The sequence below is a fragment of the Megalobrama amblycephala genome, linkage group LG14 (assembly GCF_018812025.1).
Source record: "Megalobrama amblycephala isolate DHTTF-2021 linkage group LG14, ASM1881202v1, whole genome shotgun sequence".
NCBI classification, from domain to species: domain Eukaryota; kingdom Metazoa; phylum Chordata; class Actinopteri; order Cypriniformes; family Xenocyprididae; genus Megalobrama; species Megalobrama amblycephala.
The window spans coordinates 19,191,742-19,216,100 of record NC_063057.1 but is presented as its reverse complement, the minus strand read 5'-3'; the positions used below and the strand labels follow the sequence as shown (position 1 = coordinate 19,216,100).

The window sequence follows — 24,359 nt, the reverse complement described above, 5'->3', positions numbered from 1 at the left end:
GGCAGCTCGCACAGGGATGGAGCGGCAGGCTCTGGAGAGACTGGAGCGGGCTCTGGAGATACTGGAGCTGGCTCTGGGGATACTGGAGCGGGCTCTGGAGATACTGGAGCGGGCTCTGAAGAGACTGGAGCCGCTTTCTTCCTCCTCCTCCGCTTACTGGGCCCAGTAGAGGACTGTGGGTCCAGCATGGGGCAGGCAGGGAGTTCGCAGGAAAGGTATGCGGAGGAAGCCGGAGGTTGACTGACTGGCCCGGCCAACCGTGTCTCTGGATGGACTAGAGACAGACACCCATCCTGAACCCAATCCACGATAAATTTGGAATCATTTAACCATAAAATGGAATTTATGGTTTCGCTTAAGGAGAAACGATAATCGGGTTCACTAAAACGGATGGTGTCATCATCTAGTCCATCCAGAAACAGGGAGATCAAAACTGCTTCAGGCCAGTCAGACAAATAAGCGAGCTCTACGAACTCCTCCACATACCTCTCCAGCGAACGACCTACCTGCAGGAGCCCGATAAGGCGATCGCTGGCTGTCAGGGTGAGAGGCGTTGGAGGAGCTGGATCCAGGGAGCCGGTGTAAGTCTCCATTATTTATTTATTTATTTTTTTTCCCTTGTGGAAAATCCGGTCGTTTTTGGGTCCGTCTTTCTGTTACGGTATGCTGGTGTAGAGAAGAGGCAGATACGGATTTCCACAATCACACGTAATCTTTACTGAACAAAAGGCAAGGAGAACCAAACATACGCTCTATACAACATTCAAGACGGACGAGGAGTGAAGGGAGTGAGTGCAATATAAAGGGAGTGCTAACAATAGAGTCCAGGTGCTGGTGATGAGTGACGATGGGGAGCTGACGAGGGAAGTGAGTGCAGGTGAAGAAACAGGAGGATTCTGGGAAATGGAGTCCAGGGAAACAAGGGATCCGTAACACTATGCTAAGCCTCATCTTTATTTTAGGCAAAAATGGGCAACTGAAAAAACTGTTTAGCCTTTTAACATTGCCCATGAGAAAAGATCAACTTTATATACTCGATCTTCCAGAAACATATAGCTTTTATTTTATTTAAAACAAAATCAAATCCTAGTTTTAGACAGCATAAATTGCAATTAATATTTATTTACGCTACCATTCAAAAGATTGGGTTGACCCCAAATTGATTGCCTCAACCTGACAATTATGAAAAAATATATTTGGCCTGAGAGCGCGTTCAATAAAACGTTACTAATACAATCTAAACACATGGATGCTGTATATTCTTACAGGAACAACAACAGTTCATTATAGTGTTGTGTTCCTACACAAATAGCTTAAATTAAATATGCATCTAATTAACAAGTCGAGTTCAGTGAGTTCTTGCTCAAATCTTCTACATAATGATTCTCAAGGCTTATTTTCCAGAGAAATACATTATGAAGTTCCTTGTGTTTGTCATCCATTCTTGAAATGCCTGCTTTTATGTTTTATATATAATGCAGTGAGGAGCCCTCTGTCTTTCGCCGTGTGCATATTGACAGCGTTTATTAAAATAGAAACTTGGGCAAGGACCAAAATAGACACAGGCATCTTCATTCCCTACTTCATTCTGTTATCAGTTGGCCACTCATATGAATGACTGCAAGGCATGATGGGAAGTGGCTGGCCACATCCCACGGGCATTCATCAAGCTGTGATTGACAGCCTGGAGAGAACGAAAGCCCTGCAGATATCATCCGCTGCGCTCCACAGCTCTTTCTGTTCACTGTCCTCCTGAGAGTCCAGAGTTTTTTTTATCATGCATTCATACTGGCGACAAAATCTCAGTGTATCGATGTCACGGTAAAGGTACAAGAAATTATACTTAAAGGATAATTGTACCCAATATATGAAACTTTTACCCTCATATTGTTCCTAAGCTCCATAACATACTTTCTTGTGAGGAAAACAAAATGAGTTATCTTGAAGAATGTCCTGGCTGCTCTTTTCTGTAGAATGAACATGGATAGTGACACATTCATATGAGTTTGTAAGGATGTGATGTGTGAATAAATAACTTATTTTTAGATGAAAAATCTCTTAAAGGATTAGTTCACTTTCAAATGAAAAGTTCCCCAAGTTTTACTCACCCTCAAGCCATAGGTGTATATGACTTTCTTCTTTCTGATGAACACAATCTGAGATATATTAATAAATATCCTGATGCATCTGAGCTTTATAATGGCAGTGAGTGGGATCAATGAGTATGAGCTGAAGAAAGTGTCTCCATCCACATCCATCCATCATAAACATACTTCACACAGCTCTGGCGGGTTAATAAAGCCTTCTGTAAAAAAAAAAAAAAAAAAAAAAAAAAAAAATCAATCAATTAAACAAGTTATAAAGTAAAATATCTAGCTTCCGCCAGACTGCCTTCCGTATTAAACTTACAAAAAAAATGGAACTGGCGTCACGTCAGTTAAGTTTTTTCCGTGAATAGGGAAGGCGTAGGACTTAGCGTAAGCTTTTTGAACTGCGAGAGGAATTGCGCTTTCTTCCTAAGTTGAATACGGAAGGCGGTCAGGCGGAAGCTTGATATTTTACTTCATAACTTGTTAAACATGATTTTTTTTCCCTACACAAATGGATCGCTTTACGTAACAGTTGGGATCATTAATATGTACGCCCCCAATATTTGCGTATGCCAGCTCATGTTCAAGGCATTACACAAGGGCAGCCAGTATTAACGTCTGGATCTGTGCACAGCTGAATCATCAGACTAGGTAAGCAAGCAAGAACAAAAGCGAAAAATGGCAGATGGAGCGATAATAACTGACATGATCCATGATTACATGATATTTTTAGTGATATTTGTAAACTGTCTTTCTAAATGTTTCGTTAGCATGTTGCTAATGTACTGTTAAATGTTGTTAAAGTTACCGTCGTTTCTTACTGTATTCACAGAGACAAGAGCCGTCGCTATTTTCATCTTTAAACACTTGCAGTCTGTATAATTCATAACTTCATTCTTTGTAAATCTCTCCAACAGTGTAGCATTAGCCGTTAGCCACGGAGCATACTATCAAACTCATTCAGAACCAAATGTAAACATCCAAATAAATACTATACTCACAGGAATCGATGCATGCATGCAGCATGAATGACGAACATCTTGTAAAGATCCATTTGAGGGTTATATTAGCTGTGTAAACTTTGTTTATGCACTGTATAACTGCACTTATAGTCGAGAGCTCGGGTGGGCAGGGAGCGAGAGATTTCGGCGCATAGTTAATGATGCCCCAAAATAGGCAGTTAAAAAAATTATTTAAAAAAAAAATCTATGGGGTATTTTGAGCTGAAACTTCACAGACACATTCAGGGGACACCTTAGACTTATATTACATCTTTTGAAAAGACGTTCTACGGCACCTTTAAGTAGCCTATAATAATGATGTACAATCACTCAAATGCTTTACACCCCTGTATGTGAGCGATATCCATTAGTCCACTGTATCTTGGTCTTGTAAACTGATATAGGTTATTTGTTGTAAATTAGTTAGGTCATGCCGTTCTAATAAAGCATTTACTTTAAAGTTCATTTGTACACCATATAAGGACAGATTCTATGATTATCCTCAACTGATAGGCTCAGTGACTCACAGGTTTAACAGTGATTTAGATTTAGATTTATGGTGGCTTAATAAAGCCTTTAAGATGTATAACCAGACATCTTGACCATTTGAACAGGAATGATGTAGAATATTGTGTTAAGATTACATTTAACATCCATTTAGCTACTTAGTAGTGTTAGGAAATCTGACCTTTTTGGCTGAGTAGGAAGTCTTGACGTCATCCATGTACACGTTTCACCATTACAAACCAACTGAATGTTTTATGTTGCAGCATGACCCACTTTTTTTTGCAATTCATTGTCTATTAATAGGATATTATCAATTTATAACATAGTAATAACATGTTATGTGAAATATGGACTGATGGCTAATGCTACAAGATTGTACAAAGTAACTCATTAACTTGAAAGCCCTCTATTTAGGCTAATTATGGATTTTTTTTTTGTTAAAATTTATGGTTATGTAATCGATAGAAGCCATAGCGTTACACATTTGATCAGTCTCAAAGTGCTGCTAACCCAATCAGCCATGTCCGGTCTATGAATAGCATAGAATTACTGATTCACAGACGTAGAATGGGAGCTGATGTTTTGTGCACGCAGCTGGCCGTTAATGGATACCTTTTAACTTCTGACTGCCTCACTTCGGAGCCATAAATAGATGATGATGTCACAAACACTCTGCTTGGAATACTTAAATAACAACGGGAGATTCAAATGGAGACGGTTTTCAGTCGACCAACCATCTGCGTTTCTATACAGTTGCCTTTGCTCATCATTTGGCACTGCAAAACCTAACATCAGGAGTGTTATGAAATCCATAAAACCAGTGGAAATGGATTGAATTTAGTCTCTAAACGTGAACACCTTTTATAAGAAAATAATTTTTGGAATACTTTGTCCCTGCAGCCGCTTTGAAGGCCACGTACTGTATTTCAGACATGCAAATGCACCAATGTGAAGCTTTCAACAGCTTCTACTGTCATTATTGCCACATACTTAACGTCTCTAGGGGGGAAAAAAATATTTTTGGATGAACTATCCCTTTAAGACATTTGATACATGTTGAGAGGCTCATGTTTTGTGCTTCTTGCTTCAACACCTAACGTATGACGAATGACTAAAAACATCCAGACTAATACATCAGCAAAATCCCACCTACGAAAATGGTTCATATCAGGCTTGACAAAATATTATTTTAAGTGTTTTTTCCTTTTGCAACTATAAAAAATGAAACTCATTTGAGTCGAAACTCCGTTGAGTCAAAACAATCCAGTATGAACAAGGAAAATCTCTTGCCATTATGTGACATTTTTTGACATCTCAAAAAGTGTGTTTTAGGGTTTCATGACCCTTTATATTAAATAATTGTTTTTTTTTTTTTCTGTATAATTCATACATGGTATGTCCCTGATCACAGCAAGGGGCTTGATTCCAGATAGTTGTGATGAATACTCAGGATGTAAAGTTAACATTAATGTCTTTGGTTACTGTGCTTGTCTGTCTCTCTTTGTTTTTCCTCTCTCTCTCTTTCTTTCTCCCTGAGCCCCTGTGTTGTGATAATTACAGCCTGGCTCTCTTCATCGCCAGGACTTCTGCCCACCCACAGCGGGCACAGCTGTTAGACTCGTACATCCAACGCCAACCGCCCGCAGCCCACCACAGCTGCCGTCAGGGTAATCAGTGCACAGGTACTCCACCGCGCCAGTCTGCTGCTACCGCACCTCTAGCTACAGACCCCCGCATAATCATTACAACCTGTAACCTTTAAAAACGACCTCTACGAGGAACTGATTGTAATTCCCCTGCTGGTGCACAGGTGGCATACAGGTTAAAAGGTTTAAGCAGGATTAAGTTTATTTTCATTGTGTCAGTGGTCCAGACACTATAGTTATTCAAATGTATTACTTCAGATAAGGGAGTCGTTTGTTACTTCATCTGCCGTCTCGAAGAAATGAATACATTTTTCAGTGAGAAGTGTGGCATTCCTAGGGGGTGTCTTGGAAATATCACTGTAACTGAGACGGTTATGAAAGAAAGAAAGTGATCAACATGATTGATATTCAAAATGGTTTGTATCTGCAGTCCTAGTTGCACTTTCCCTTTTTGAATAACCAATATAGATTGTTGATACCTGCTGTTGTAGACAGCTATTTACTTATACCAAAGTCCCTTTAAGACAAGTCATTTCACTCGGCGGCAATCTTTGAAACGCCTCTCGGGCATCCTGGGCATCATGCAATCTCTTTGAATGGGGAAACATCAAATTCTCCAAAACTGTTCGCCAACCTTATGATTAAATTTCATATTTGAAATCACCAATGAAATCTAACAACAACTGGCTCATAAATTTATTTTCTAAAATCTCGAATCATGACAAAAAAACTGTATTTTTCAGGCTGGATCAAGCTAATGTGCATGCGCAGACCTAAATGCGCAGACCTAAACGTCTGACTGTTTCTATAGAAACCGGTGATTCTAACGGCCGCTGCAGTGACGCGATGACTTTACCAGTCGGCGATTGGCTCTTATTTAGAAGGCAGGACTTATTCCGCCATATTGCGCGTTACACTTTCTCCCATTCAAAACAATACGAGTGACGCATCTTGTGTTATTCTATAGTCTTTGCTTATACGCTGGCACTAAACGTACGTGGTAGTTGGCAGCAGTGTTGGGGTAACGTATTACAAGTAACTTGTTACGTAATCAGATTACTTTTTTCAAGTAACTAGTAAAGTAACGCATTACTTTTTCAATTTATAACAAAATATCGAAGTTACTTTTTCAAATAAGTAACGCAAGTTACTTTTTCAATTTATAACAAAATATCGAAGTTACTTTTTCAAATAAGTAACGCAAGTTACTTTTTCACATGTATTGACTGACAGCTCTCCTGTCCCCATGTTGAGAGAAATAAAATGCAGAGGTGTTGTGTGTGCTGTGTAAACGTGATGATTATTGTATTTCTAGACTAAATGTGAGCATATATTTACTCATCTCACTTGCACGAAAACATTCAGTATTCCTCAAAATGAATAAAAACAGTGAAATACAATCTCAGAATTTTACGCAAACCTGTAATAATTAATTATATTAAATTACAGAAATATACTTTATGTATTTAATCTCATTTTAATAACCTTATTCGTTTCACTTTTGGTGTGAAAGGGCCTTAACATTTGCCAAAATAGAACAAGAAAAAAAGTAAGAGAAAAAGTAACGCAAAAGTAATGTGACGCATTACTTTTCATAAAAAGTAACTAAGTAACACAATTAGTTACTATTTTTTGCGAGTAACGCAGTATTGTAATGCATTACTTTTAAAAGTAACTTTACCCAACACTGGTTGGCAGTCACCTGTAGTCCTTTTGGTGTGTTCAAGTGCAGCTTTTTGGCTGAGACGCAGTCGGCGCCAAGCGACAACACAGTAGGCTTTTGTCGCCGCTAGTTCATTGACGTCGATTGACGTGTCAATATAAAATAAAGGAATTTGTTAATAATTTATTAATTCAAAAATAAAAATTTAAATCACTTTTCAAATGACCAAATAAATCGACATTCATTTTTAAAAATAACAGTAAAATAATACATCCATATGACAACATGTAAAAGATACTCGCATTCTGAAACTCGCATTCAAAATTTTTTTGTAATAAATTAAGAAATATTCCCATATATGTATATATGCAGTCAATTCTCTGTCAGTATACTCCCTATGCTTTTGACACACCTGCACTCATATTCTCACTATCACAGTATTTATCTTATTGAGACCATCCAATAATATCAGAAGACTCTGCTTTGTATCAACAGAAAATTGTCAGTGAATGAGACTGATATAACAGAAACCAAGCCCCAGGAAAAGCAGAGACAAAGTCGATGCCTTAACACAGGAGGAGGATATAAATAAACATGTCTGATATTTGGCTGTCAGGCCTCTGATTCTGTTTCTGGTTGAATGTGCCCATGGCTGTAGACAGATCTCATAGGACATCACAGTCTTCCCTGTGTTGAAACTCTCATTTTCTCATTGACAGGTCAGAAGCATACAGATGGCTGTTGGTTAATCATGTTTGATTGTGCATATTAGATAGAAGCTGCCTGCAGTCCTTGTTCCTCAAATCGTACATTTTTAAAAATACACCCAAATCATATTCAGTACATGCTAAGTATGGGAATTTGGACGCAGCCAATGATTTTGTGAATGTCCCTGCAGCTGTGTTCACAGATGTATTCTGGAAGCGCGGAACAGGAGAGAGACAGGAAGAGAGACAGCGGATTCTTTTTTATTCAGCTCTCTCACTCTGTTCACGTAGGGCGGAGATACAGCAGGGGGATTCCTTTTGATTAAATAAATATGCAGCAACATCCCACTAAAAATGGAAATGAAGTCCTAGAATGTTCCCACACAATACAAAGGGATTCTTGCAGATTGTTCTTGGGGGCCTGTCGCATTGTGGACCTCTTTTCCCCTTCACGATTACAAACGTGTCTCAGTAATGGAGTTACTCAAGATGGAGACGCATCTTCCCCTTTCTTGGCTCTTCTGTTGACAGCACATCTCTTCACATGCTTCTGTTGTGAATCTGACGCAGGGCAAGATTCAGTTTGGGAAGGAGTTTTTTAAGCCAGTTGTGTCAAAAGTAGTGTGCATGACTATTATGATTATTAAGGTAATCTGCAGGCAGAGCAAAAAGATGGCTTTTGGGGTGTTTTCATTGAGTTGATCAGTGAGTTTTAGCAAGAAACACCATGCAGTCATTTTCTTCTTAAAGGGTTAGTTCACCCAAAAATGAAAATTCTGTCATTTATTACTCACCCTCATGCCGTTCCACACCCGTAAGACCTACGTTAATCTTCGGAATGCAAATTAAGATATTTTAGTTGAAATCTGGTGGCTCCGTGAGGCCTCCATAGGGAGCAATGACATTTCCTCTCTCAAGATCCATAAAGGTACTAAAAAGATATTTAAATCAGTTCATGTGAGTACAGTGGTTCAATATTAATATTATAAAGCGACGAGAATATTTTTGGTGCGCCAAAAAAACAAAATAACGACTTATTTAGTGATGGCCGATTTCAAAACACTGCTTCAGGAAGCTTCGGAGCATTATGAATCAGCGTATCGAATCATGATTCGGATCGCTTGTCAAACAGCCAAACTGCTGAAATCACGTGACTTTGGCACTCCGAACCGCTGATTCGACACAAAAGATTCATAATGCTCCGATGCTTCCTGAAGCAGTGTTTTGTGCTTCGAAGATGAGCGAAGGTCTTACGGGTGTGGAACGGCATGAGGGTGAGTAATTAATGACAGAATTTTCATTTTTGGGTGAACTAACCCTTTAAGAAAATAATTGATAACTTCTAAAGAAATGTGTTGAAAAATTACATTCTGACGAACTTCTTAGAATTTATCTTGTCTAAAATTTCTTAACTTCTTTAAGAAGATTTTTATTAATCCGACCCATTTCTTAGTTCTTGTTGCATCCTGTTGGGGATGCACTCTTGTTATCTAGAGAACACTTACCAAAAAGTATTATGGTATCCATAAAATCCTAGCAACCACATAACAACACCCTAAAAATCACTTTAGCAACACATTAGGGGGCCTTGTTTGTCTGCTGACCCATGATAACAGATGCCGGTTTTCAAAATCAAAATGGAGTTCCATTGCAGATTTCCATGAAATAGTCATGCAAAAGTAACATTCAAAGAAATTAGTGTAACTAAAACCTCAGAAAGTTAGAAAAGCAGCACAAAAAAATCAAGGCATCATCGACTCCTACTTTTCTTTAAGTCTCCTGTGGTGGGCGTTATGAGATGTATCATTTATGGTAATAATTTTGCCTTAAGATTTAATTAAAAGCCATTTGGTGGAGAGGGGAATGAAGTAAAAGATGTGTGCATGAGGCAGCTCTGCAGTCATTTAGCAAGGGTGGGCTGTAATGACGGCAGCAGGGACATCTCAAGGGTCACACCCACAGTGATGAGCTCAGAGCAGTTTCTAATTCTGGAGGTTAATTACTGTTTGTCTCCATAGGTTCTTATTTGGACATTTTATGCATGTCCATTCCTTATATGTTTGTGTTTTGCATAGGTATGTGTGTGCTTTAAGCGGTTTGATGGAGTTTGTGCTGTCTGCATGGGTGTAGCCCACCCTCTGCTTAGCAAGTCAGAAAGCATCCAGAGATCTTTGTGATTAGGGTAGAACCTGTGAATGCTATTTCCATGTCGTGCTTCTGATTATATGGAATCTAAACGCACTTTTTATGTTTTTAGTTCTGGCATGAAACTCTAGATGGCACAGGCTTATAGGTTAACTCATTTGGTAGCGATTACGTCATTATCTACATAGCACAGCTGATCGGTTGCTGTTGCATGTTGAGCTGCGGCTCAACATAAAAAAATAAAAAAATACCAGTAGTGGTGTTGTTAGCAGTCTGCAGCGTGCTTTCAGAAACCCTACACCTTCCCCAGCTCCACCTGTATAGATCTGCTACGGGGGTTAATTAATGTATAGCCGCTTTTCCACCGTCGGGCCGAACGGTTCTTAGAATGGTAAGGAATGGTTCCAGTTGTGTTTCCACTTGAACCTGGTTCGGCACAGCACAATTTCAAAAAGTTCTTGGCTCGGAATTCTCGGCACGGTTGTCTAACTGTTCTGAATCGTGTAGAATCCGTGACGTCGGCACACAGGATTGGTCACTTGTCTGTTGCCAGGCTACAAGTTTCTCTGTAGCTGGCTTAGTGCGCCATTTGAATGGCGTAGACACAAATTAATAATAAAATTAAAAGAAATATCTGATCATCCTCCATAACGCGGTCATTATTTACATCTCAATAAACTGTTGTGTTACCAAGGTAATGATTGACACTTTTGTGTTACATTCCAAAGAGCCCCACAGTGGAAAATGAAACCATAACCATACCAGCTGGCCCAGATCGGCACGGAATAGAATGGTTACACAATGAAAACCATTCGGCCCGATGGTAAAAAAACAGCTTATGTTACATGTGCAGCAGCAGCATGCCTGTGAATCTATTGGCAGTAGTAAGTCTCTGTACTTGCTTTGCCGCAGCAGCGTAGCAGATCTATTCCACCAAGACCAAATTAACACTGCCATATGCATTACCATGCCAATCTCCATTACCATACCAATCTCCCAAGAGTTGTCATGACAGAAATACATTTATGTACACCACTGTTCAAAAGTTTGAGGTCAGTATTCCTTTTTTTTTAAAGAAATTAATACTTTTATTCAGCAAGGATGCATTAAATTGATCAAAAGTGGCAGTAAAGACCTTTTATAATGTTAGAAAAGATTTCTATTTCAAATAAATCCTGTTGTTTTGAACTATACATCAAAGAATTTACACAAAAATATTAAGCAGCATGATTTTTCCATAAATGTTTCTTGAGCACTAAATCAGCCTATTCGAATCACAGGAATACTGTAAATTACATTTTAAAAATTGTAATATTTCACAATATACTCTATTTTTGATCAAATAAATGCAACATTTGTGAACTCAAGAGACTTCTTTCAGAAATGTTTGAACTGTAGTGCACTTATAAAATGCAGTTACTCAGAACCATGGATATTTGGCTTTGATTAGTGAATAAAGAGTTACTTTGTCTTGGCCACCTTGATTGAATTATCAATTTAGTAATGATGGTCCCTTTTTTCAGACATGAGCGAATCAAATCATATAATCTACTAAGCTTAGTGACTGTTGTGCAAGCTGAAATGAAGTACTTTTTTTCTTTAATTGTTACATATCACCAGAACTTAATGTGGCCATGCATTTCTGCCATTGTCATCAAATAGAGGATATGAGGAACAAAAATAGCCCAATGATATTTTCATTAGTGACATCTCTTTACAATACTGCTGAGTGACACTATGGCCTGCGTTGTTTTCTGCAAATATTCAAGGGGAAATCAGCTAAATAATGGGGGTAAATAATGTGGACAAAAATTAGCTTTCAAGAAAATAATGTGAATTACAGTTTTTTGGCCAATAAAAACATTGGAGATTGTCAAGTGTGGAAAAAAATTTATAAAATGTAACTGCACATGAAGACATGTTCTAGAACATTCCAATGTTATCGCATAAGTCATTGGGAGTGACAAATGCATGCACATATTCTCTGAATAAAAATAAATATTATGAAGTCATCCAGCAGAAAATGTGAATATGAAGAGTTAGTTCTAGAAGACAGGCACTGCCGCATATGTGTAATGGTCAGAACAGAGAGCCTAAAGCATTTAAAAAGGAATGACACAGCTGTATGACTGACAAGCCCCTGCTAACTAGGTCACGACAGAGAGAGAGAGAGAGAGAGAGAGAGAGAGAGAGAAGGACTGAGAAAGAGTGAGCCTGGGATGAGAGAGATAGGGTTGCAGAAGAGAGAGAGAGAGTGTCATCAAGCACAAGAGACCAAGAGTATGTCCACAACTATCAACAGACCCACTCAGTCTCTTTCAGTGTGGCACAAGAGTGCCCATGAAATGGTTTGACAAACACTATTATCTAATAGAAAAAAAGAAGTTTGGGTGGGATATAGAGTGTTTCTGCTGAAATTTTGCTTGTAAAAAAAAGTTAATTGTCTATTGTCAATAGTGTAGTGATGTATGATGTATGGTTTTTGAAGAAAACATTCCAGGATTATTCAAGTTTATATATTCAAGTTACGGAAAAAAACGAAACTGGCGCCGCGTTCATTCCGTAAGTAGAATAGGGAAGGCGTAGAACATTCCGCGTAAGCGTTATGAAGAATGCGGAAGCGGAAAGTACGTTCAAGGCGATGTTTTGTTTATAAAGCATAAACGGTTGTATTTTTTTCGAAAATGACCGATCGATTCGCTAGATAAGACCCTTATTACTCATCTGGTATCGTTTAAAGCCCTTGAAGCTGCACTGAAACTGTAATTTTGACCTTCAATCTATTGGTAGCCATTGAAATCCACTGTAAGGAGAAAAATCCTGGAATGTTTTCCTCAAAAACCTTCATTTCTTTACGACTGACGAAAGAAAGACATGAACATCTTGGATGACATGGGGGTGAGTAAATTTATCAGGAAAAGTGTATTTAAAAGTGGACTAATCCTTTAAGTTGAAAAAGGGACCAGAACATCATAGAGACTTAGTACCCACATACAGTAACAATGGACTAAAAATGACCCAGAACTTCTCAGCAACCACAAGGCAACACCCTGGCAACGACCCACAACATGCTAGTGGTAAACAGCAATTTTCTCAGAAAATGTAAAAATCTAGCTACTTGCTACTGGTATAGCTACTTGGTATTAGCGGGAGGCACATTCTTGTTCTAGAGAGAATTTGATTGGACAAAAATTTGTGTACGCCCCTGTATGCAAGATGAGTCATTAATATTTTGCAGATTTCCATAAGAAAGAGAGACTGTAAATGTGTGTTTGTGCTGAAGTTTTTCAGATGCCTGTTGCATGAAGCCTGTTTCAGTTCCTACCCATTTAAGTTTGAGATTAGTTTGAGCAAACTCTGTTTTTTCAGGCTGAAGAAAGTGGATTGGTTTTTATTGGTGTTAACCGTCATGGTAACTTATGCTACACAGGTAACTTACTCCAGAGCAGGTTTTAATCTGGGTTAGAGATCGCAAACCAAAACTGGACCAATCAGCTGTGAGCAAAGTGACATATCTGATGAAGTAAAGCCACTCCCCCTGTATCTCTCGCTCCAATTTAAAGCAGTTGATAGTGAAATTGACAATATTAAACTTTGCATTTTAATTAATGTAAATATATAAAGACAAGCTTTAACATATAAAGCTTTCAAACATATTAAGCTACTGTGAATTCTTTTGAGCTCTTTGTGAACCTATAAATGAAGATGATACACATGCATTGAAAGTCAGATATTTTCATTCAGCTGCCTTCTCAAATTCTCTAAACTCAGTGTTTATTCCTGCCTCGTAAATGCATTTAAATTCATGATATTTTTCATAACATAACTTACTGTTGCACAGTCTTCAGCAGAGAAGTGGAATGCGCCGTCTCTCTAGTGAGAAGTGAATCAAAATGATGCTCTCTGTGTTTAATGGCTGTTTGCAAGCATGCTCCAGAGTTAATCACAAACTCAGGATCAAACCCGGTTGGATTTGTATGGTTTTGTCAACTCTAAACCTACTCTGAAACTCAGAGTCTGTTCAACTACTAGCTTCATGCAGCAGGTCTTAGGAGTACTGTAGCATGCTGTATACATTAGCCTCAAAGCTAACACACATGGACTACAAGCCACAAAGCAATTTTGATTCTTGGGAAACTTTCAAAGCATCATTTGACGTCACAGAGCTGCCAGCTTATTCTGACGTGGCTTGTGCTGGAAAGACTCAAAAGGGAGTTTCCTATTCCGTTATGAAATAATCAGCGCTGGTGTTTCCGTTTGATCAAAGCATAGCGCTCTGGCAGAGCAGATGCTAATGCGCTTTAAATGGGGCTCATTATTGCTGAATAATATTCAGGCCACGTTGGTAAAACATATCAAAGCAAGGACCCGTGCAAGCTAACTGCTAAACTCAAGAATAAACATGCCTTTAGAAGACCCCGTATGCAGGAGTGAACGCATGTAGATAATGAGTGTACGTGTGAGGGGAATGTATGTATATATTTACTATGCTATAAGAGAATTGTGACTTAAAGGGATTATGTTATTGAAAACTGAATTTTTATTTCTATTTTGAAGTGAAGTGATATAGGATGAGTTTTTCGTTATGATATCTCACCCATGAACACATTAGTATATGATTGGCCACATTTACATGTGTTCAGAGGTCCTTCAACTTGGTGAATTGTTAATACTTATTTCACATGTATTGAGGTTAGCCAATCATCAAAGAGGTCATTTACAGTGCTCAGCGTAAATGAGTACAAAAGTAACATTTTAAACAATATCTCAATGAACACAAGCAATTTCCAAAATGTTGACAAGAATAATTTTTAATATAACATCTGTTTAACTTATAACATGAAAGTAAGGTTAATAATATAACTTAGATTACAAATTTTTCAGTTTTACACAAATTAGGGTGATGCAAAAATGAGTACACCCCACAACAAAAACTACTACATCTAATACTTTGTATGGCCTTCATGATTTTTTATGGCAGCACCAAGTCTTCTAGGCATGGAATGAACAAGTTGGCGACATTTTGCAACATCTATATTCAAGAATGACCACTTTTAGATACTAGATGCTGGATGGAGAGTGATAATCTCTTTAGAATTCCCCATAGATGTTCGATTGGGTTCAGATCAGGAGCCTCTGAATCACTTTCACCCTGTTCTTCTTCAGAAATCCAACAGTGGCCTTAGATGTGTGTTTAGGATCATTGTCATGTTGGAAAAGTGCACAACAACCAAGGGCATGGAGCGATGGTAGCATCTTCTCTTTCAGTATAGAGCAATACATCTGTGAATTCATGATGCCATCAATGAAATGCAGCTCCCCGACACCAGCAGCACTCATGCAGCCCCACACTATGCCACCACCATGTTTCACTGTAGGCACCATGCATTTTTCTTTGTATTCTTCACCTTTGCGATGCCATACAGTTTGGAAGCCATCAGTTCCAAAAACATTTATCTTGGTCTCATCACTCCAGAGTATAGAGGTGTTAACTTCTATGAGATGGTTGCAGTTCCATCTTTTTAAAATGTTTGTACCACTTTTGCTACAGTATTCTGACTGCTAAGTTAAGCTTTGCTGATCTTCTTGTAGCCTTTCTGGTGTAAAGAAATGATTTTCTTTCTCAGGTCTTGTGACATTTCTCTTCCATGTGGTGCCATTGCTGACAGCATGAATTGGGAAGGGGTTTTAACACCCTTTTATAGTCAATTGTCTGCTGGACACCCGTGTAATGAATAATTAGACTCACCTGTTGTTGAATTCTTGTTAAATTAGACATTTGTAGTCTAAAATTTAGCTTTGCTCCAGAGACTTTCATTGGGGGTGTACTCATTTTTGCATCACCCTAATTTTAGTAAAACTGACATTTTGTTCTCTAAGTTATATTATTAAACTTACTTTCATGTTATACAAAACTTTGTCTTGTCAACATTTTGGAAATTGTTTTTGTGTTAATTGAGATATTGTTTAAAATTTTACTTTTCAAAGGGGGTGTACTCATTTACACTGCGCACTGTACATATAGACATCCCAAAGGAACAGTAGTTTAATCAATTCTAAAGGTGCATTCACATTTACTATTGTTTGGCAAATTTTCGCTGGCAAAATCCAGTCATTTCAATAGGAATCCATGCAATCAAGAATTCTGCGTGAGGGCGAAAGATTTCCCTTGAGTTCTCTTGGAAGCGTTGACCTTGGTTTGAAAGTGACTTCTACATGTACAGGTATATGAGCTGTGCTTCATACATCACTACACTATTGACAATAGACAACGGACCTTTTTTGCCCCTTAAAATTTGTCAAAATTCGCTAATGTAACCGCACTTTAAGGGTCAACGAGAGGGTGGAAAAGGTCTTGAAAAACTAAATTAGAACTTTTCTTGTGCAAGAAACCTTGACTAACATTATAAGTGGACCTCAGGGGGGAAATAAAATGCTTCAGAAGAATATGGCCTCTTTAAATTTTAAAAGCTCTCTCATCTTTACAGCAGCTTCTGTGTGATTTGAACCGTCTCATCACCTCAGATAAGAGCAACAGTAAGAGAGCAAAAGAAAGAGAGAAGCAAAACACCCATCCGGAGGGCAGGAGAGTGTTGGAGGGGGAAAGGAATGACAGATAGGAGGAAGTACTCTGCATGTGAAAGAGAGGAAAACAGAAAAGGAGTGTGTAAAGGATAAATATAACTAGTATCAGCAGGGCATTAGTTGTTCTTGCATTGTGTGCCTGTGATATTCATATGACTGCTGATTGGATCAGCTCTGTGTGTGTCGTGACCTCACTACAGGTCAAACTAAGACTGAATAAATAGTACTATTAGGCCTATTGCACAGTTCTGATATTTTGAGGTTCACCTAAATAAAGAGAATATATTTACATTGTTGAAAATTAGGGATGGGAGTCATAAAGAATTAAATGGATCTGATTCCAGTTCCTCTGAACGATTCCTCATTTAAGTACTGCAGTTGTAAGCTGTATGTTTCACTAAAAATAACCAACTCGTTCAAGTAGTGTTGTCAAAAGTACCAACCGCAGTCAACACAATGGCCAGTCAGAGGTGTTTACGAATCCGCTCAACCATGCCCAAAGCGTCATATTTTTTACATTTTAGTACCGACATGTCAGTACTTTTGACAACACTACATTCAAATCATTCATTCAAAAATCTACGCTGGTTGCACTTTATGCTTTTGATTCACTAAAAAGAACCAACTCATTAGAGTCATTTGTTCAGGATTCAGACTACACTGGTTGCACTGTATTTTTTTGATCCATTAAAGGTGCACTATGTAAGATTTTCTGTCCGCTAGAGGTCGCTAGAGACCTATTCAAAACAAAGGTGTAGCTTGATGTGGTCTTCAACTCAACGGTCGGTGGAAAAGAATTGGGATAGGATTCGGGAAGAAATCATGTTCATGGATGTGATTATTAACGTTACTGTAGTATGAAGCAGAGCAGGACCGAATCTTGTGGGAGGTGAACGAGGCCGTTGGAGCGATTGAGCAACACACGCCTCACGAGCAGCAGAACTTTTATTATGACACAGTCGCCGGTAGGGATGGGTATCGTTAACGTTTTAATGGTATTACTACTCTTACCGATACTGCTTATCGATCCGGTACTTTAACGGTATTTTTATCGGTACTTTTTGTTTATATATATATATAAGAGCTGAATTAACTTGGCTTTATATTATATGGTGTCTAGCATTTTTGGTGTTTTATATAATATACAGTAAGAACATGAACAAAGAAACAAAGTAAAACAAACTGACAAATACAATAAAACAAAGATACAAATGAAATAAAGTGCTTTCATTTGTTCATGTGTTCAGGTAAGTAATATAGGCCTAAAAGAAATCGAAGTAAAGTAACCAAATGTAAAATAACACTGCATGGTTTTCACAGTATAAATTAATAAATTAATGCTTATTAAAGCTAACTATATTCAGATGAAGAGCTGTGAGTGATTTTCTCTTTGCATTTACTTGTTTGATTAACACTCATGACACAATCATCAGAAGGTGACTGCTGTCACTTTAAGACAATAGATATTAACACACATCGGATTTTCTCCCAGCTGTTCATGTACACTTACGATATAAACTGCGTTTAAGTAGCTAAACACGCTCCAATCCGGTTATTTTAACATATGTTTGTGTGCATTTGATCGTTTGGACATGCACCTGAAGCCCAACGTGTAATTTGTTTGTCTATTTGCGATCAATTTTGGAGCGCAAGCACACACAATTCAGCCTGAGGAACAGCGTCTCTTGCGCGGATTACTGTGCTTTCAACGTTTTAAAACGTTGATAATTATCAAACATTCACTGCAATTTAGCAACAGTAAAGACTGGATTTTACAACAATCACCGATTGTGCTGATTCTGACGTTAAGTTTGGGTTTAGGGAGGAATGAATGCGCACAGCTGTGAATAGAAGGTGTGCTAGACGAAACGCGGCTAGTTTTTAATAGTTTTACCTCAGATATCTTCTTTCTGATCCTTGGAAGCCAAAATCGAAATCAAAAATAAAATAAGCATAATATTACAGGCCTAAAGTGTAAGCAGACATTTAGTTGTTTAGTTCTCTCCTCCATCGTCACCATTAAAAAGGGCTTTCATGTGAGCGGCTGCGCGCGCTGTAGCTCCTGAGCGCGTGAGCGCGATCTCTCTTCTGGATTGTGAAAGCAAAAATGCATCGTACACAAATGTCCTAATATTATTGCATACATACACAGCTGGTGACTCTGGCGAGATAGAATTCGCAAGATAATGTCTATATAGCAATAATAGTGTACGTGTATTTTCTTCATAATTTCTCCAGTACCGATAGCAGAACCGTTAACATCAGAGCTTATCGATACACCGGTCTTTCATAATTTAGCTCCGGGGCCAATATAATACCGGGTTTCGGTACCCATCCCTAGTCGCCGGTGCCACTTCCGCTTTTCCGGTCATGAGTATGAGGTAACGCAGCTCTGTTTATCATATTAGATACATTTGAGAGTGTTGAAAATGATGTTATAATGTTACTCTGTGCGTTCACTCAGCGGCTGCTGTGAGACACTGTTGCACACCGCAGTCAGATAGATCGATTTTAGAATATCATATTAAATGCTGGATGGCTTGTGTTGATAAATGGCATGCAATTAATTTTAAAACGTATAGTATGATGGAGAAAATTCTGTATTACTGTTAGTAAAAATAAATCTGATTATGCTATGTTAGCTACTTCACAAAATAGTGTTTTTCTCTGAGGCATGGTAAAGCATGGTACTCGCAAAAAAATCAAGAAAATTAGATTTAAACAATAAGACTAAACGTGTTGAGCTATATAACAACAATTAGTTTTATGTCTATAAATATATCAAAACAGTTGTTGCCTTGTCTATTAAAACATGTAATATATTAAAGCGTCTTTGGTGTTTCCATGGTTTCTACAAAATAAAACCGGAAACCGATTGTAACGCGGGTATGACGCAATTGACAAGCGACTCCTCACACGTCCCGGAGCCTTGGTTAAAATTGCAATTTTCTCACGATTTACAAATAGTTGCAAACATTTGGGATATTGTAAGTACTCCAGTGAACAAAATATATAACACTGGCCTAGTGGTTTTTGCATATTTTACTACAAAATTCTTACATATTGCACCTTTAATTCACTTCAGTTCACACTTATTTGTATAGCGCTTTTCACAATACATATTGTTTCAAAGCAGCTTTACAGAGAATGCATGTCAACATTACAATTTAGAGTAATCTGTTATCAGAGATGTGTCTAATTTTTGTAATTTCAGCAATGTACATATACAAATCACGCAGTTAGCTAACAATGTATTAATTTATGGTAGAAACAATGAGCTCATGGAAGTAATGAAAACATGTTAATAATGATTAGGATATATAGCAAAATTTGGAATGGTGCATGTTGAACCAGAGTTTGCGTCATCTGAAGTCCTCGCAGGGGTTGGCGCCATCTCTTCACAGGTGTTAATCATTACAAAGAACCAACTAAATAGAGACATTAGTTCGAGAATCAGAATAACCTGGTTGTGTTGTATGTTTTTAATTCACTAAAAAGAACCTCATTAGATCCTGCACGATTAATCGTTAAAATCTCAACTCAGAGACATTCATTCAGGAATCAGACTACACCGGTGTCAGTACACTCCTAAAATAGGAATTGTCCTTTTCACCATCAACCAATGCCTCCGCCTCAAATGATACTAGATCTTCACCACATTCACTTTGAAGGTGAGAGAGAGAAAGAGGGGGAGAGAGTGCACAGATGGCTTGTGGGTAATTGAGGGCACACATCAGACAGTGAGAGGGTGTCCTTGACCTTCAGTGCTGCCACTGGAGCGCCTAAGTAAACCTGCTGAACAAACACACATACACACTCACATTTTTACATTTGGCATATGGCATGTGCTCCTACTAGCACTGACATTTTTTGGAAAGAAGACTGTAATGTAAAATTTTACAATCATCTTCAGCTCTGGTTTTTGCTCATATAACCTGCGGCACTGTCTTACATCAGCGCTGCTAACAAGTCAGATGACAGCTGTAATTCTGAGATGCTATATTGAATTGTGTTTGAGATGACGTTGCGCTGTCCTATGAGTCAGAGTCCCTCAGCGCACACACACACGCATGCACATTCTTGGAATAGTTCTGCATTTTTACCTGTTCTTTCTGTGTGCATTAGCTGATTAGCGAGTTCATTTGGCGGCTCTCTCTGCGGGTACGGCTTTATTTCTTATCAGAGGAGGACAGTGGGTGGATGGATGTTTGGGAGCTCTCAGTGGAGGTCCTGAACCTCAAGTCTGCCCCAGAACCCTGAATCTAACACACACACACACTGGAGCTTCTAATCAGTGGAACGGCGCTGCACAAGGCTGACCTGCAAATTACATAAGCTCTGCTTGTCCCAGCTTCTGTAGAAGATTCTGTAGTCATCTTCTGTAGTCCTTGCCCTCTTTCTTTCATCCCTTCTCTCTACATTTACATTTCTTCATTTAGCAGATGCTTTTATCCAAAGCGACTTACAAATGAGGATGCAAGTGATGCATTTGTTCTTTCATGCATATTCTTTTTTGTATGTGTATGTTGTTTTGTGTGTGTGCTTGTTTGTCTGTGTGTCTGTGCTTGCTTTCTTGCGTTTTGTATGTTATCACATGTTTGTTTCTTGTGTTTGAATGTTTTTAGTTTTTGTGTTTTTCCGGTCATTCTTTTTTCACACATTTTTAGTTCCTATGTTTTGCTCTTTTTTGTTCTTTTCTTTTAGTTTTATTCTTTTGTTTTAGCTTTCACAAATCCATTTAAAGGGCTAGTTCACCCAAAAATTAAAATTCTGTCATTTATTACTCACCCTCATGTCGTTCCACACCCGTAAGACCTTCGTTCATCTTCTGAACACAAATTAAGATATTTTTGATGAAATCCAAGAGCTTTCTGACCTGGAAGCACTGGACGTAAACAGTGTATTCGAATGGCACAGAAGAGAAGATATTGTTGAATAAAGTCATTAGTTTTGTTTTGTGTTTGCGCACATAAAGCCCGGAACACACACTGCCGTCGGGCAGTTTTTGTGCATCGGCCGACTAAGTTTCCTCAGTATTTTCCGCATTGTAGGCTGAAATTGGTCCTCGTCGGATTTTTTTTGGCCGATTTAACGATGAATCGTGTCGGGCCGTCGGCGAGAGAGAGAACTCTGATTGGCTGTTCAGTATAGCAAACCAGTTAGTTCATGAAAGCAAAAGTTATGAAAGCAAACAAATATGTCATGACGGCACAGACAGATAGTTGTTCTAATTTTATGTCATGTTATCTGAGCCCTCGAATGCACAAATATTTTCATATTAACATGAGTGGAGTAGAATAAAGAACATGATCAGCATGATTGATATACAAAACGGTAAGCAAGCGCTGCTTTGTTTATGGTTTGTATACATGCAGTCTTAGTTTTGCTTTCACTTTTTGAATGACGAATATAGACAAACTTATCTGCTTAAATAGACAGCTATCTCCTTTATACGCAGAACGCGCATGCTAGCTGACAGTCGGCTGAAGTTCTTTCGGTGTGTTCAAGCATATATTTTTACCCCGATGCAATCGACGTGAGGCGACAACACCATGGCTTCCATTGCCGCTAGTCGGGTTGGTTATTTCCCGGCCTAAAAGTATTTTTGTCGCTACATAAACCACTGCAGTCACATCAACTGTTTTAATTATGTCTTTAGTACCTTTCTGGACCTTGACAGTGGTGACTATGGAGGAGTCAGAGAGCGCTTGGATTTCATCAGAAATATCTTAATTTGTGTTGAAGATGAACAAACCCTTTAACAAAGTTCTGGTTCTAACACTTTTTTGGTTCTTATGTTTATTCCTTTGTTCTTTTTGTTTTTTTAGCACAGTTCTGGTTCTTACATTTGTTTGTTATTTGTTTGCTTTGATCTTGTCAAACATTTCTGGTTCTCTTTTGTTCAAGCTTTTGTTTGTGCTTTTAACAGTTCTGCTTCTTACATTTGTATGCTTTGTTCTTGTCATTTCTAGTTCTTTGTTCTTTTGTTTGCATTTTTGTTTTGTTCTCATGTTTAGTTATTTTTAGTTCTTATGTTTATTTTCTTTGTTTAGGCTCAATTGTTTGTGCTTTATTTTTATCACACATTTCTGGTTCTTACGTTTGTAGTTTTTATCAAGCTTTTATCTGTTTTTTTAACACCATTCTTAACACAGTTCTTACTCTTGTTCTATTGTTTATGCATTAATTTGTTCTTTCACATTCTTTTGTTCTTTTTCACAATATTTGTATATATATTAACACAATACTCTTTTGTTTTTACACTGTAAAAAAATCCCAGTAAAATTTACGGTAAAAAAACGGCAGCTGTGGTTGCCAGAACTTTACCGTAAAAAATACAGTAGCAACGTAAAAAAAAAAAATCTGTTAAATTTACGGTAAAATAACGTATTTCATTAACTGATATAATGTTAATTTACCAACCTAATGAAGTATTAATATCTGTTTTGTACCTTTATAATACACTGACAGTCACCAAACACGGTGGTGATAAGAGTCACATGATGAATCAAAGTTCATCACAAGCAGCTTTTTCACAAGCTGAGGAGGACAATACTAATATATAGACACACAGTGTCATTCACACACACACTAAACACCATCATGGTAACATGCATGAAATTTTAAAAATGCAATAAACATTAATTTAACAACATTAGATGTAACATAAAACCCTAATGTACATAACTGATTAGAAAAAAATGAGAAAAACTAAGAAGAAACAGAGTTATTTCAACGAAAATATATAAAATGTGAAGTGTCACGCAGGGAATTGTGGGAATGTCAATTTACGGTTTTTCACTGTAAATTTTACAATGAATTGTTATTTTTCACTTTCAAAAACTGTGAATTTAACAGTATTTTACCGTAAAATTACATTAAATGTACCGTTAGATCTATTACAGTTATTCACCGTATATAGTACGGAAACTTTCTGTAAACCAATTGACAGTTTTTCACTGCAGCATTTTTACAGTCTTTTACTGTTAAAATCACGGTCATTTTTTACAGTGTAGAACATGTGATACACATTAAATGTCTTAATTTTAGAGGAGGAATAGCAGCCAACAAATGTCCAGCATGCGTGGAAACTCTCTCAACAGTGTTTTAAAAGCATCTGAGGAGGCACCTCAAGACAAAGAAGTTCAAATATCAGATCTTTGCTTTGCTAATGTTTTTGGTCACTATGTAGGCTAATTCTCACTTCAATTTGTGTCATTTCATAGTTTGATGACTTCACTATTTTTCTCAGATGTTGAAATAGTAAAAATAAAGAATGAGAAGGTCTGACAAATGTTAGATTGGTGTAGTTTAAATGTACATAGAAAGAGGAAGAGTGTGTATGTGTGTACTATGTGCATACACTGTAAGAAATGTTATGATAAATAAGGCAACATATGTTTTTCCATTACTTTAACTCATCGAAATAATTTAACCAATTTCAACTTAATTTTTAAAGAGTTGGCAAAATTTAAAAAAGAGACTTGTACAGCCAATTTGATTATACTGAGTTTATGTTTGAGATTCTACACTGGCCAGGCCACCTGACAGTCTTGTTTAGCTCCCTCTTGTGGCCAAATGTAGAATATCTGTTCCCATCCTTTTTTCCCATCCTGTCTCTCACACTTAATCTTGTTCCACATTCTGACAGTGATAGATTTGTGTTCTTGGCAAACACTTTCTTACAGGAAAAATGGACATAGACAAGCTGTGTTTAAGCATATTTAAGCTATGGAGTGTTTGTGTTATTTGCAGCAGTTGAATCTCCAGCAGTCAGTTTGCCTAATAAAAGATTCAGTTCAAATCTCTTCATTCTCGCATGTTCTTTGTTTCAACCTCTCGACCCAGACAGTCAACGGCCCAGATGAAAGCCGATGTCCATATAGCTATAATACCCAAACAAAACATAAGAGTGAAATACAATGAATGAAGTGTTTTTGTGTGGATCAACTTGCCTTTACTCTTCATGGTCTGGCTGGAGGAAAGGTCACGGTGTAATTTTTTTTTTTTATCAT

General features: G+C 37.8%; 1 protein-coding gene across 15 annotated transcripts in view; it reads left to right on the top strand.

Annotated features, from left to right (window-relative positions):
- The window catches only part of ppfia2 (PTPRF interacting protein alpha 2), a 269,017-nt gene that overhangs the window by 86,067 nt on the left and 158,591 nt on the right, over positions 1-24,359 (top strand). Inside the window, exon 1 of one of the 15 annotated variants that reach the window (XM_048157042.1) lies at positions 5,183-5,280. The exons of the other annotated variants lie outside the window; for them this stretch is intronic. The gene's annotated coding sequence lies outside the window, so the exon portion shown is untranslated. Of the gene's footprint in view, positions 1-5,182; positions 5,281-24,359 lie in introns of those variants that run through there. 15 annotated transcript variants of the gene reach the window in all.